Source organism: Ostrea edulis, chromosome 7 (assembly GCF_947568905.1).
Source record: "Ostrea edulis chromosome 7, xbOstEdul1.1, whole genome shotgun sequence".
Classification (NCBI taxonomy): Eukaryota; Metazoa; Mollusca; class Bivalvia; order Ostreida; family Ostreidae; genus Ostrea; species Ostrea edulis.
In genome coordinates, this window is record NC_079170.1 from 9,583,456 (window position 1) to 9,595,785 (window position 12,330).

Here is a 12,330-nt window from a genome sequence, read left to right on the forward strand (position 1 = left end):
ATTAATGGACGAATACCATTCCGTGCTTTCCGATTGGCTGAGATCCAACAATCTAGGACGAATAGAATGCAATCAAGGATGACGTGCCTTCAATAACATTTAGTTTCCCCATCATCGGACCGGAAATACATCGGGAACTTCAAAGAGGATACGATCGATTTTCACTTTGGGAACAGTCAATGAAAATTCACGTCTTTACTCACTTTCGACTATCTTGTACTACAAGTAATGCTTTTTAAAAAAGCTTGCCGTCTTCAGCAGCAACTCTATAGAGCGAAGTTGAATTATGTCCCTTGTCTTCATCATTGAATTGAGCTAAAATAAATAACCTCACGGACATCATGCCTACAAAGCTGTGTCCTGACTCCCATTGTAAAAGTTTGTATTTATGAAGGGTACATGTACTGGAAATCAAAATCACTGTTCCCTGTATTAGCACTGATTAAAGCCTCTATATCAAATGAAACTGAGATTTTCAGTGTGTATTTAATTTTTTTTATTTTTTAACAAAGTTATGAAACAAAACAAACTAAAAAGATTTAAATTGCTCAAATTTGCATAAAAATTATTCTTGCATATTGTACAGTACAACTGCTTTAGAAATTAACCAGGATAAAGACCTGAGAATATTGTAATAGTTTTGTCAAAAATTATACCATAAAATACATAGAGTTTGATGGAAAAGATTAATAATTGTTATTCAAATTTGAGCAATTGTAAGGAAAAAAAATATTCTGAAGGAATAGGATAGTTTTAGAACAGATGTGTTGAAAAAAACAAAAACTTTAAGTTTACCTGATACAGACAGTCTAAACTTACAGCTGGGGTAATTTTAAGCAACATAATATGTAATGAAATGTTACCATCCTATTTCTTCTGAAGATTAGCAAAGTTCTCAAATGCCACTGATAATACAAACAAAAATGGTTGCATTGGAATCACTGATTGTCAATTAAGATTATTCTAAATGTCTACTTGCAACTTATTTTAATAATATGACATATAAACTAAAATGACAAGTGGATATTGTAATTGTCTAAGATTAGACAGCAATTTTTTTAATTTGTGCATGAAAAACTTACAACATAATTTAAATGTAACTGTTCCTGTAGCGACCCGTACTTGAGACATATCTTTATCACTATCACACAAAGAAATTCAACATTTATTACTCAGACTACTTTGTCTTCAGCATATGAAATGTTACTGTCCTACTCCTTCGTTAGCAAAGTTTTCAAATGCCGCTGATAATACAAACAAAAATGGTTGCATTGTAATCAGTGATAATCAAAATTATTTTAAATGTCTACTTGCAACATATTTTAATAATATGACATAAAACGTAATATGACATGTCAGTATTTTAATTGTAATTGTCCAAAATTAAACAGCAGTTTAAAAAACTTGTACATAAAAAACTTACTACATTATCCAAATGTACACTGCTCTAGAGACAGACCTTTTTCACTATCATACAAAAAAATTCAACCATTATCATTCAGACTACTTGGTCTTTCTTTAACAAAACAGCAAACCATGCATAATGCATAAATTAGACTCGTTTACCTAAATTGTAATAACAGGTGGATGGATTATTTTTTTGCATGCTTAAAAAAACCAGTGATCCTCATTTTGAAGTCAAGCCTTATTTATTCTTATGTAATTCTTAGCTTAAGGTATCATTAAAACTGTTTTGTGGGGATTAGCCCTACCGAATAGACAATTCCCAAAACACAAGCAATCAAAACAAAAAACGGCGAGTTTTTCTGTCTGTATGCAAAAATGAAAACATTACTGTAAATGAAGTAACCATAGAAATGTTTTGTATTAGTTGCTTTTAAAAAAGTAATGTGTCAATTTCATAAATTGCATTTTTCTTGTGTTCGTTTTGTGGATTTTTTTTAAAGATTGAAAATCTTGAAAAATTGTTAAGTCGTACGAAAATTAGAACACCAGAAAATTATCTCCCTTGCCTTGAAGAGCATTTCAACCAATGAAATAATTGAAAATTTTCACTTCATGCACTTTCTACCAATGAAAAATGAGAGGAAGTGCAAAGTCCGAAGACTGTAAAACACTTCAACTCTGTATACCGTCTTCCAAGGAAGATGGTAATAATAAATAGAATGGTTGTTGATTAGAGTAACTTTGAACCCGATCTAAAAATGACCAATCCGATATCGAAGTTTCATATGATAAACAAAACCTCTCGTCTCTAATCACGTTCGACTGAGTCTTGCAGTCTAGTTCAATCCAGAGGTGGTCGACCAGGTATCGTTTCATAGGCTCTTGTAGCCAATTTCAATATTTTATATCAATTAATCATACAATAAGATAATTAGATCATATATTAAACAGTGCTGTTTCCAAATCCACAATGGTACGAATTACCAAATGATTTTTTATAACTTAGGTAGCAGGGGACAGTTTCGCACTATAGGCCCCGTCAACTTTTTCAAAAAATGGAAATAACCCATATTTGAAGTGATATTACATGTGAAAAATGTATACAATAATTTTAGGATGCATGTCAAATGTAGCTGAGTGCTTAATAAAAATGTTGATATACAACATGTAGGTGTCACCATGAACCCTAGCATATAGATGGGTGCAAATACGAAACTAAGACACGTGGTCAGTTGCTGAAGAAATTCCGGTGAAAACATGCATGGTCCAGCAAAAGGTCTGTAGCTGAGAGGGAAGGTGGATGGCCCCATATGAGAGGTAGATTTTTGAGAAGGGCAGACAGAGTTCTTGATTGTGTACAGTGTCTAAATCCCCATGTTTGGCACTGTGATGGTGTGTGTGTGTGGGGGGGGGGGGGGGTTGCGGATTAGCCCAAATGAGGGAAAATCAAAGCAAAAAAGGGGAACCTACTCAGAGCATGTTTTGTGCACCAGCACCAGTATTTATATATTACATGTCATTTAGGGTCATAATTTATTAACTACACTAATATGAAATACAAGTGTTGACATAAAAGGGAAATGTGATTTTTCATTAGTCTATCATAATCTGACTTTGGTGTATACCCCCTATCCACATGTTTCAAAACCAAAGAAACTGTCCCCTGCCACCTTAGGTTAATCACTCCAAATTGATTTCTTCTCATCATTTATTTCACAATCACGTCGTTTAGGGAGTTTTCTCCCTAATTTTGTCTAATTTCTATAATTTTGAAACAATATTTCTTTTCTCATCTCGACCAAATGATGGTACAAACTGTCTACACTATCGCTTAGGTGACCGACTAATAAATACTGGTGCTGGTGCACAAAACATGCTCTAAGCAGGTTCCCCTCTTTGATTTTCTCACATTTGGGTTAATCCGCACCACCCCACACCATCACAGTGCCAAACATGGGGATTTAGACACTGTACACAATCAAGAACCCTATCTGCCCTTCTCAAAAATGTACCTTTCATATGGGGCCATCCACCTTCCCTCTCAGCTACAGACCTTTTGCTGGACCATGCATGTTTTCACCGGAATTTCTTCAGCAACTGACCACGTGTCTTAGTTTCGTATTTGCACCTATCTTTATGCTAGGAATCATGGTGACACCTACATGTTGTATATCAACAATTTTATTAAGCACTCAGCTACATTTGACATGCATCCTAAAATTATTGTATACAATTTTACACATGTAATATCACTTCAAATATGGGGTATTTCCATTATTTTTTTTTAAAGTTGACGGGGCCTATAGTGCGAAACTGTTCCCTGCTAGTTTATAACGAAGCCATTTTTCTTAATTCAGTATATTAGTGTATCATTCTTGTTAAACATGTAGATTATTAATAGTGGTCGTTTTTTGCAGTGTGTAGTATGTGATATTTGTTCACGTAATAAGTGTCTCCTGATAAAGACGCGAGTTGCGTCGAAAATTCGAGGTTTAAATAATCAACATTGTCGTGGCCTTTTCGGGCTTGTGTCTTTTTAGACCCGACACCTTAAAAGAAAGTAGTGTTGTTGGATTTTTGTATTTAATTTGTTTTAGCTCTTTTTAACATTTTAAACATGCTATGTCAAAGAAGAAAAATATAGAATATTTTTTGGATAAAACGATAATTATGTAAGGGGGGGGGGATGTGGCATTCAAAGAAGAACAAATAAATAAACTTCACAGAAGGCACACTTTTAATATTCCAAACAAAATCATAAACACTATATGTCTGAAGTTATCTATCGGTGATTTATTTTGGCCACGATTTCATCTACAAAATTGTATAGCAATGTTAACTGATATGGAATTTAAAAAAAAAAATTAGGTGCGTCTCACAAAATCACACAAGTGCACAAATCTCAGTTGGTGATTGGACTCGATTAGCTTGCTAAAAGGATCGTCCATTACTTTATGTAACCTATAATATACAAGATTATGACAAATAGTTGTTAACTGATATTGTTCTCGTGGCAATTCACAAGATATGACAACACCTCTAACTGCAAATTTTTATGCCTCGTATCTCTGGACAATAGTCAATGGTCAGCATTAACTGTGATAGTCTCACATCTGAATCCGATGTAGAGTACAATTATATAAGCGAGTGAATAAGTCACACAATCACAAACGTGCTCACGTGGTAATTCGTGGTGACATAATGCAATAGAAACAAATTATCGCTTGAATTGTACATCTCTTAATTACAAATCATAGATGGCATCAATCTTTCATTAATTATTAATTTCTTGCAAATCATTAGATACGTCAACTCTTGAATTATTCAAGGTCTGCAAGTCGTTTCAATATTTCATCTCTCACCCCCCCCCCTCATATTCTTAACCCTCATATTCTTAATTCTCTCTCTTCCTTAATACTAATAATCAATATTATAATGTTTTGTAAAAAAAAAAAAAAAAAAAAAAAACAACAACAAAAACAATACAAATAATAATAATTATCCTGTGCGTGCATTAATGATTCATACTTAAGAGACATACATTTCACCAGTACTCTTTCACTATTACATTTTGTCTCAAATATACAAGGCTAGACACCATAAACGGAACAATATTTTCTTCACCCTCTCTACAACAATTTGCTCTTCTTCCTAACTATACAATAGAATAAACTTGTAAGTGTGAAATTCACAGATTCGGACGTTCACAGGTCAAACAAACCAACACAAAAAAATTTTTCTTAAAATATCTATGTCTTAAAGGACAATATTTTCCCAGTAATTTTTAAGATATTCTTTTTAAAGATGTGTTCCTATCAAAACTAGAGCACAACGTCGCTCTGAAAAATCAATGCAATCAATAATGGACAAGTAACGTTAATATGCAACGAAAATAACCCAGATCAATTGACCGACTTCAAATTGGCCACTACAACATTTTACAGGTCATTAAAATGACCTCGATTGATATCCTGTCTAATTTTCGTTACCAAAATCTTGGAATAACCAAAAGGAAAATTAGATACCTTCCATAAATGAGAATAACTTCGAAAATCTTGAACTATCAGCAAATTATAGTGTGAATTATGATTGTAAACACAATAGCGTGGCGCGCACGAATTTAGAAAAAAGTAGAGCGATGTACCAGTTGCCATACACGACCCAAATTATCTCAACATTTCTATCGTTCCATAATTTTTCCATTTTTCACGTAACTACAGAAAATTTAAACTGTGCTTATTTTAGGTACATTACACTCTTTTGATATGCTTCACCACAAGAAACATATTTTCGGTAGGAATTATTTGACTAATTAGCATATTTTCGGTAGTAATTATTTGGCTAATTAGCATATTAGGTAGAAGAGCAGGAACAATTCATCTTACCAGAGTCCAAAAATAACATGCACATTACAAGTTACCGGATGGATGCCTTCATTGTGTACATTATGTAACTGGTTTTCATTTTTGTATAGACTAACTCATAAAACAAAACTGATCAACTATCGGAATTTTTCTCTTAGTTACACAACACATTTTCTGAAGAAATCACTACTTTCCTCCACGAACTCTATTTTTAGAGGGCATGGACAAATGTGAACAATCAGAAATCAGTAATTATCTATCCTGATTTGAAAATTTACAGCTTGGGGCAAATTTCATATCAGAACTCGGTAATTGAAGTTATCTTTCATTATCCGGTGGGAGATGAGTTGCAAGATTCGTAATATTCAAGAAAATTTACCAAATGGAAATCATAGTAAATCGGCAAAGAGCCAAATTGAATTGTACGATGACTACGTCACCTCGTAAAATTGCGCCTCAGACAAAATTGTTGAAATCTAATTGGTCAGATCTTGGTCACATGACGCTGTGAAAAAACCCACACCATATCATGACAATCTCTACCCAGAGTTGTCGTTCCTTGCTCTCACTTACACCTCTGTCAACGTCTCAAGGGTTTTACAAGATTTTTGTAAAATGGCATGTATGCTCAAATAAAGTATGGTTTTGACTTCAGTTACAAAAATATACACAAAAAATAAATACTTAACAGATGTCAAGTCTTTTTGTGACACAAGAAGCATTGAGTTGGGTTGAAACGTGGATATTGGGTTGTTCTATTGCACCAGGCCTATACATAGGTACACGAAGAATATATAGTAATGGGAAAAAATCTACAAATAGTTGCTTGTCCTACATTTTTCCAATATTTTATAAAGTAGTTCTTAGTTTTATTAGCCGTAAAAAAGTGGATTTACATGTGGAATAATATTGCTTATTTTGAAACGTTAACAGAGGTATATGTGAGTGTAAGGAACGATAACTCTGGGTAGAGATTGATATCATGCGAGAAAAATCCGTTTTGAGCAAGTAATTATTGTCGGGTTCGACTTGCAGCCGTGGCAAAATTGGCAAAGCGATACGTTGTCTGATATAGACCCCTCATACACAGTTAGAGGTCTTCGACTTGATAAATTCGTTACACAGTTAGTTAATGACCTGATACGGAAAAATACATGGTGTGAAAAGAAAACCCGTATCGGGCGAGGCGATACGGGTTTTCTTTTCACACCATGTATTTTTTTTCGTATCAGGTCACTAACTAGCTGCAGAACTGTAGCTCTCTGAAAAAATATTTTGACGGAACAGAGAGCTACACATCCACCCCTTATAAAAACCTTCGATTTACGGTGCACAAAAAGCTGCGCACGGTTGAGGCCTGATATCGTTGTATTCCTGTGTTGCTGTCTCATAAATTTAGTATCAAAAAAAATTCTTAACATATTTTCCTACTATACTTGTTTCCAAACATACCTTCAATTATTCATTAAAGCCCCATACGACCTGAAAACTCGCAGCTTCAAATGATTTCGTTGGTTTACTCGTGTTGTATACAAATGTTAGTGGAGTACCAGTATTGTTTTGAGAACATACATATAGTATACGTTCTTGGGGGGCATAATTTGAAATAATAATGAATGGGGGGGGGGGGGGATCGAGAAGGACGAAAAACAGGAAACAAACATCAAACACGTGTAGAGACGTCACCAACTGTAGGCAACCATTAACTCAGAAAAGTTTACCTAAGTTTACGATCGTATAAGTGAGGATAACTTGTTTCCGTTTGAGGTCAAATCTAGAAGATCCGTAATTTTCACTTTTCGTTTGGCGAAGGGACAACCACTATCTAAGTCAAACGTCTCAGGTTTGACGCGGCGCCTGGGCGGTACCTAACGCCTGCAAAGCAAGCGCCCTATCCACTGGGTTATCGTCACCAGAGAAACAGGTCAACATTGTGAGGAGGGTATCAGTGTTACCCGCTGTATAAATTTCAAACAAAGATACACTCCCTTTGAACAGGTGGAAGATGCCGCGAGATATTCCCATGGGAACAACGACTCACCCCCTGATATATTTGTTTGATGCCCCTTCTATCCTTTGTCACTGACATTGATACGTCACCAGCGCTCAAAGTTATGGGCGTTAGGGTTTTTTAATCTTCATGGTGTAAACGCCTGTCGGGACATGGAGGTCTCTCATTCCCGATACTCTCCCTTCTAAATGCCGATAGTTTGGCGAAGGAGCAATTTTACATCGTAGTCAGAGTTCGAACGCACGACCTTCCGTTCAAGAAGCTAACGGTCTGAGCACTGATTCACCGTGATTTGTCTACCTATCATTTACTTATCTATTATATGACTTTCACATATGAAGACAACACGTTTCGATTAATATTTCTCATCAGTTTATTTTTTCAATCCAACTTATTCTCAATACATTTATCATGTTACAGTGCCTCAAATGGAAAATATTATCAAAAATTTATATAAGTATCCAAATAAAGGTAGAATTTGTGAAGTAGATAAAAAGATACAGGTCATGAGCAAAAAATATAAAGACCATTAAAAATTACCAGTGAATGAAACAGTTGAAAACAGTCATTTCAGACGACAGTTTGGTTGAATTGCATCGATATATCCTATACTCATAGCAAATGTCACATTGATATTCACCTAAATATATTGTACCCTTCTCTTTTACGATGCAGAGTTCTACTATTACATATATCTTTTTCTTTTAATTGGTCAGAAAGAAAAAAGTGTGTTCTTACTTTGTGCTAATTGTCGTCATGGCTTGATATACGTATGTCTTGCGAGTCCTCGAATGCTTCAAACTTCTTTTCTCTAGTTTGTCTATTTTGTACAACTCTTTGTCAGCTCTTTGTCAGGTGTCTTTACTGATTGGAATTGCTGGAGGATTGTCCTGCTTACGATGATCTATTTGATCTGTTTTCAGATTAATTCCTAATTCTTGGTATCCATAATTTCTTTCGAATTCTTTACTTCTTGATTCGAAAGTCACTGGAATTGATGGAAGAAACTCCTGGGTCTCTAAAGACATATCCTTTTCTTGCATAGTATATGGATTGGGTAATTTAGCTTTCCCTTTCCCCTGATTCCAAGTTCCAATACCAGTGATAGCCTCATCGTTCACATATCTAGTACGACTGGTTTCAAAATTTTCAGTTTTCTGTCTCCTTTTGCCTCGAATAGAATAAGGAGTTGGTTCTCTGGCCTTCCTTCTCCCTCGATTGCCTGCTTCAACATCCATGGTACCTTGATCGTTCACATATGTACTATAGCTTGCTTCTTTTAAGAACTCAGAATTCCCAGTTTCAAAACCAGTGGTAACGTCATAGCTATCAGGACTTGTTTCACTTAAGAAATCAAAATTTTCAGTTTTCTGTCTCCTTTTCTCCGGTATAGTATATGGAGTTGGTGTTTTAACCTTCCTTCTCCCTCGAGTGCCTTTTATAGGATATGGAGTAGGCATTTTGGATTTCTTTATTCCTTGACTCCCTATTTCATTATCGATGGTAGGTTCATCTTTTGCATTTTCGAAATTTTCAAATTTTTGTCTCCGTAATTCACCGCTAGATTCCGGTACTCGGCGCCTTGGTTGTATATGCTTTGCTTGATCAGATCTTTGTGGTCTAGTTTGACCTGTATTTGGTTTTGATTTTGAGGTGGGCTGAATTCCTTTATGTACAGGAGATGCTCGAGATTTTTCAGGACTTCTTTGGTCTCGTTTTTGCTTAGTTACGCCTAAATTAACCTTATGGTTAGCCTTATTCGGCCCTTGCTTACTTTGTTTGACTGATGTTCCACCCGAATGAGCGCCGTCTCCTGGTGATTTATTTTTACCGGAACCCTTTGCTGTCCCACTACTGTTCGAATCTCCTTTGTCATTTTCTGTCTCAGTGTCGTTAACATTGTCACCTTCTTCGTTTTCTGCTGGGTCATCATTGTCCTGATCGTCGTCTCCCGATGGTTCATTACTACCCGAACCCTCTGTTTTTGTCTGAGATTCATCATCTACTCCATCACTGTTGGCATCACCATTGTCATTTTCTGCGTCAGTATCGTCAAGCTTTTCATTATCATTATCTTCAACAGCCTCAACATTTTCATCTTTTCCGTTTTCTGCTGCATCATCATTGTCGTCTCCTGATGGTTCATTATTCTCCGAACCCTCTGCTTTTGTCTGAGATGAATCATCTACTCCATCACTGTTGGCATCACCATTGTCATTTTCTGCGTCAGTATCGTCAAGCTTTTCATTATCATTATCTTCAACAGCCTCAACATTTTCATCTTTTCCGTTTTCTGCTGCATCATCATTGTCGTCTCCTGATGGTTCATTACTCTCCGAACCCTCTGCTTTTGTCTGAGATGAATCATCTACTCCATCACTGTTGGCATCGCCATTGTCATTTTCTGCGTCAGTATCGTCAAGCTTTTCATTATCAACATCTTCAACAGCCTCAACATTTTCATCTTTTCCGTTTTCTGCTGCATCATCATTGTCGTCTCCTGATGGTTCATTACTCTCCGAACCCTCTGCTTTTGTCTGAGATTCGTCATCTACTCCATCACCGTTGGAATCGCCTTCGTCATTTCCTGTGTCAGTCTTTTCACTATCAATATCTTCAACCGCTTCAACATTTTTCTCTTCTTCAATGTCTTTTTCGTTTTGCAAATCATCATCAACATCATCATCCACACCACCACCACCACCATTATCACCATCGCCAGTAGGTTCATCTACCTTTTCATCCACGTCACTTCCATCTGTTAAGTTATTCGTATTTTCCATTTCCTGCTCCATCTTTTCATTCACATCGACTGTGTCTTCTGTTTCTGATGTTTTGTCAGTATCCTCTAACTCCTGGGAATGGAGAATTTCGTCAGCATTTTCAGCATCAACTTCTTCTGTAACATTGGCCTTTTCTTTGACTTTAGAAATACTATTCTGGAGTCGAGGGTTAAACTTAACATAGTCATCCTCCTCACTCTCTGAGGAATCTGTGGTCTCCTGGATGGTTAGAGTGGTATCACTTGTCTCCCTTGGAGATTGTTCACTTATTGTTTGGGTTTCCACACTTGATGCTTCCTTATCATGACCATTTCTGCCTAACGAATCGTCAAGATTTTCACTGGATGAATTGGCAGAGTAAGAGTCATTCTCTAAATTAGATTCTGTTGAATCATTGCTAGCAGTAAATTTTTCATCAGGAGTTTCCACCAAGTCACGTGACTTTGTATGTTCTGGTCTTTTTGGATTCTGCTCAATTGGTGGCGTTTTCTTTTTACAGCTGTAATCAAATGTCAACGAAAACATTCGTTATTAAACAATAGATATCACACCAACAGCGCATGTGCATTACAGTAACTACAGTCTGCTCTGGATATAATGATATGAAGGGGAGCGACCTGAATTCTTGATTGGTTGGTTGCTTTACGTCCCGTCGATATCTTTCTTTACTCATATTGAGACGTCACCAGCTGTAGGTGAAGTACCAATTAATTTAGACCTATGGTAGCGCGCAGAACTGTAGCAATGGGGATTTTTTAACGTACTAATGCCTGCCGTGAAACGGGGCCTGTTTTAAGGTCATATCTGAAAGATTCTTACTTCTAAATGTGTAGTCATGGCACAAGCAGGGTTTAACCTCACAACCTCCCCAGGGGCCTCCGTGGCCGAGTGGTTAGAGCTTTGTGCTCAAAATCACAGGGTCTCTCACCTCTGTCAGCGCGGGTTCGAATCCTGTTCGCGCCGGTAAGTGAGAAAGTTTCTCAGTTTACTTTCGGAAGAGGTCGGTGGTCTCTTCCCAGGTGCATTGTATCTGGGTTCTCTCTTCCACCAACAAAAACTGGGCGCCACCAGATAACTGAAAAATTGTTGAGTGTGGCGGAAAACATAAAAAAAAAAAATAAATCACAACCTCCCAGTTATGAAGCGAACGCTCTAACACTGAGTTACCGTGATATCCTTCAGAATAAATACAGGCAATTCCACTGGTCAAGGACTGGTCATTGATGTCTCCTTCACATGCAGGGTGACAACTATGTTGTCTCCCTTTAGACGATATATAATTTGAACAACGTGTCTTTCATCAAAATAGTACCATTTTGAGTAGGATTTCATAACCTTTTATCTTCCCGTGGCAGGTTAAAATAGGTCCTCAGTACCCCTTGCTTATTGTAAGAGGCGACTAAATAGGGCGGTCCTTCGGACGAGATCGTAAAAACCGAGGTCCCATATCACAGCAAGTGTAGCTCGATAAAGATCCCATCCTGCTCAATGGCCATAAGCGCCGAGCATATGCTTAAATGTTGCAGCCCTTCATAGGTAATGATGACGTCTCCATGAGTGAAATATTCTCGAAAGGGACGATAAACAATATATAATCGATCAATCATCAACTTAAAATATGGTACAATTTATTCTATAAAACAGTTTTGTCCACGGATGGTGTTTGAAATATACTACTCAAAATTTGATAAGGATCATTTTTCTGTTTAAAAAATTAATAACTGCATAACTGGCAATATTGTGTCCAAATGAAATCAAAAACGTC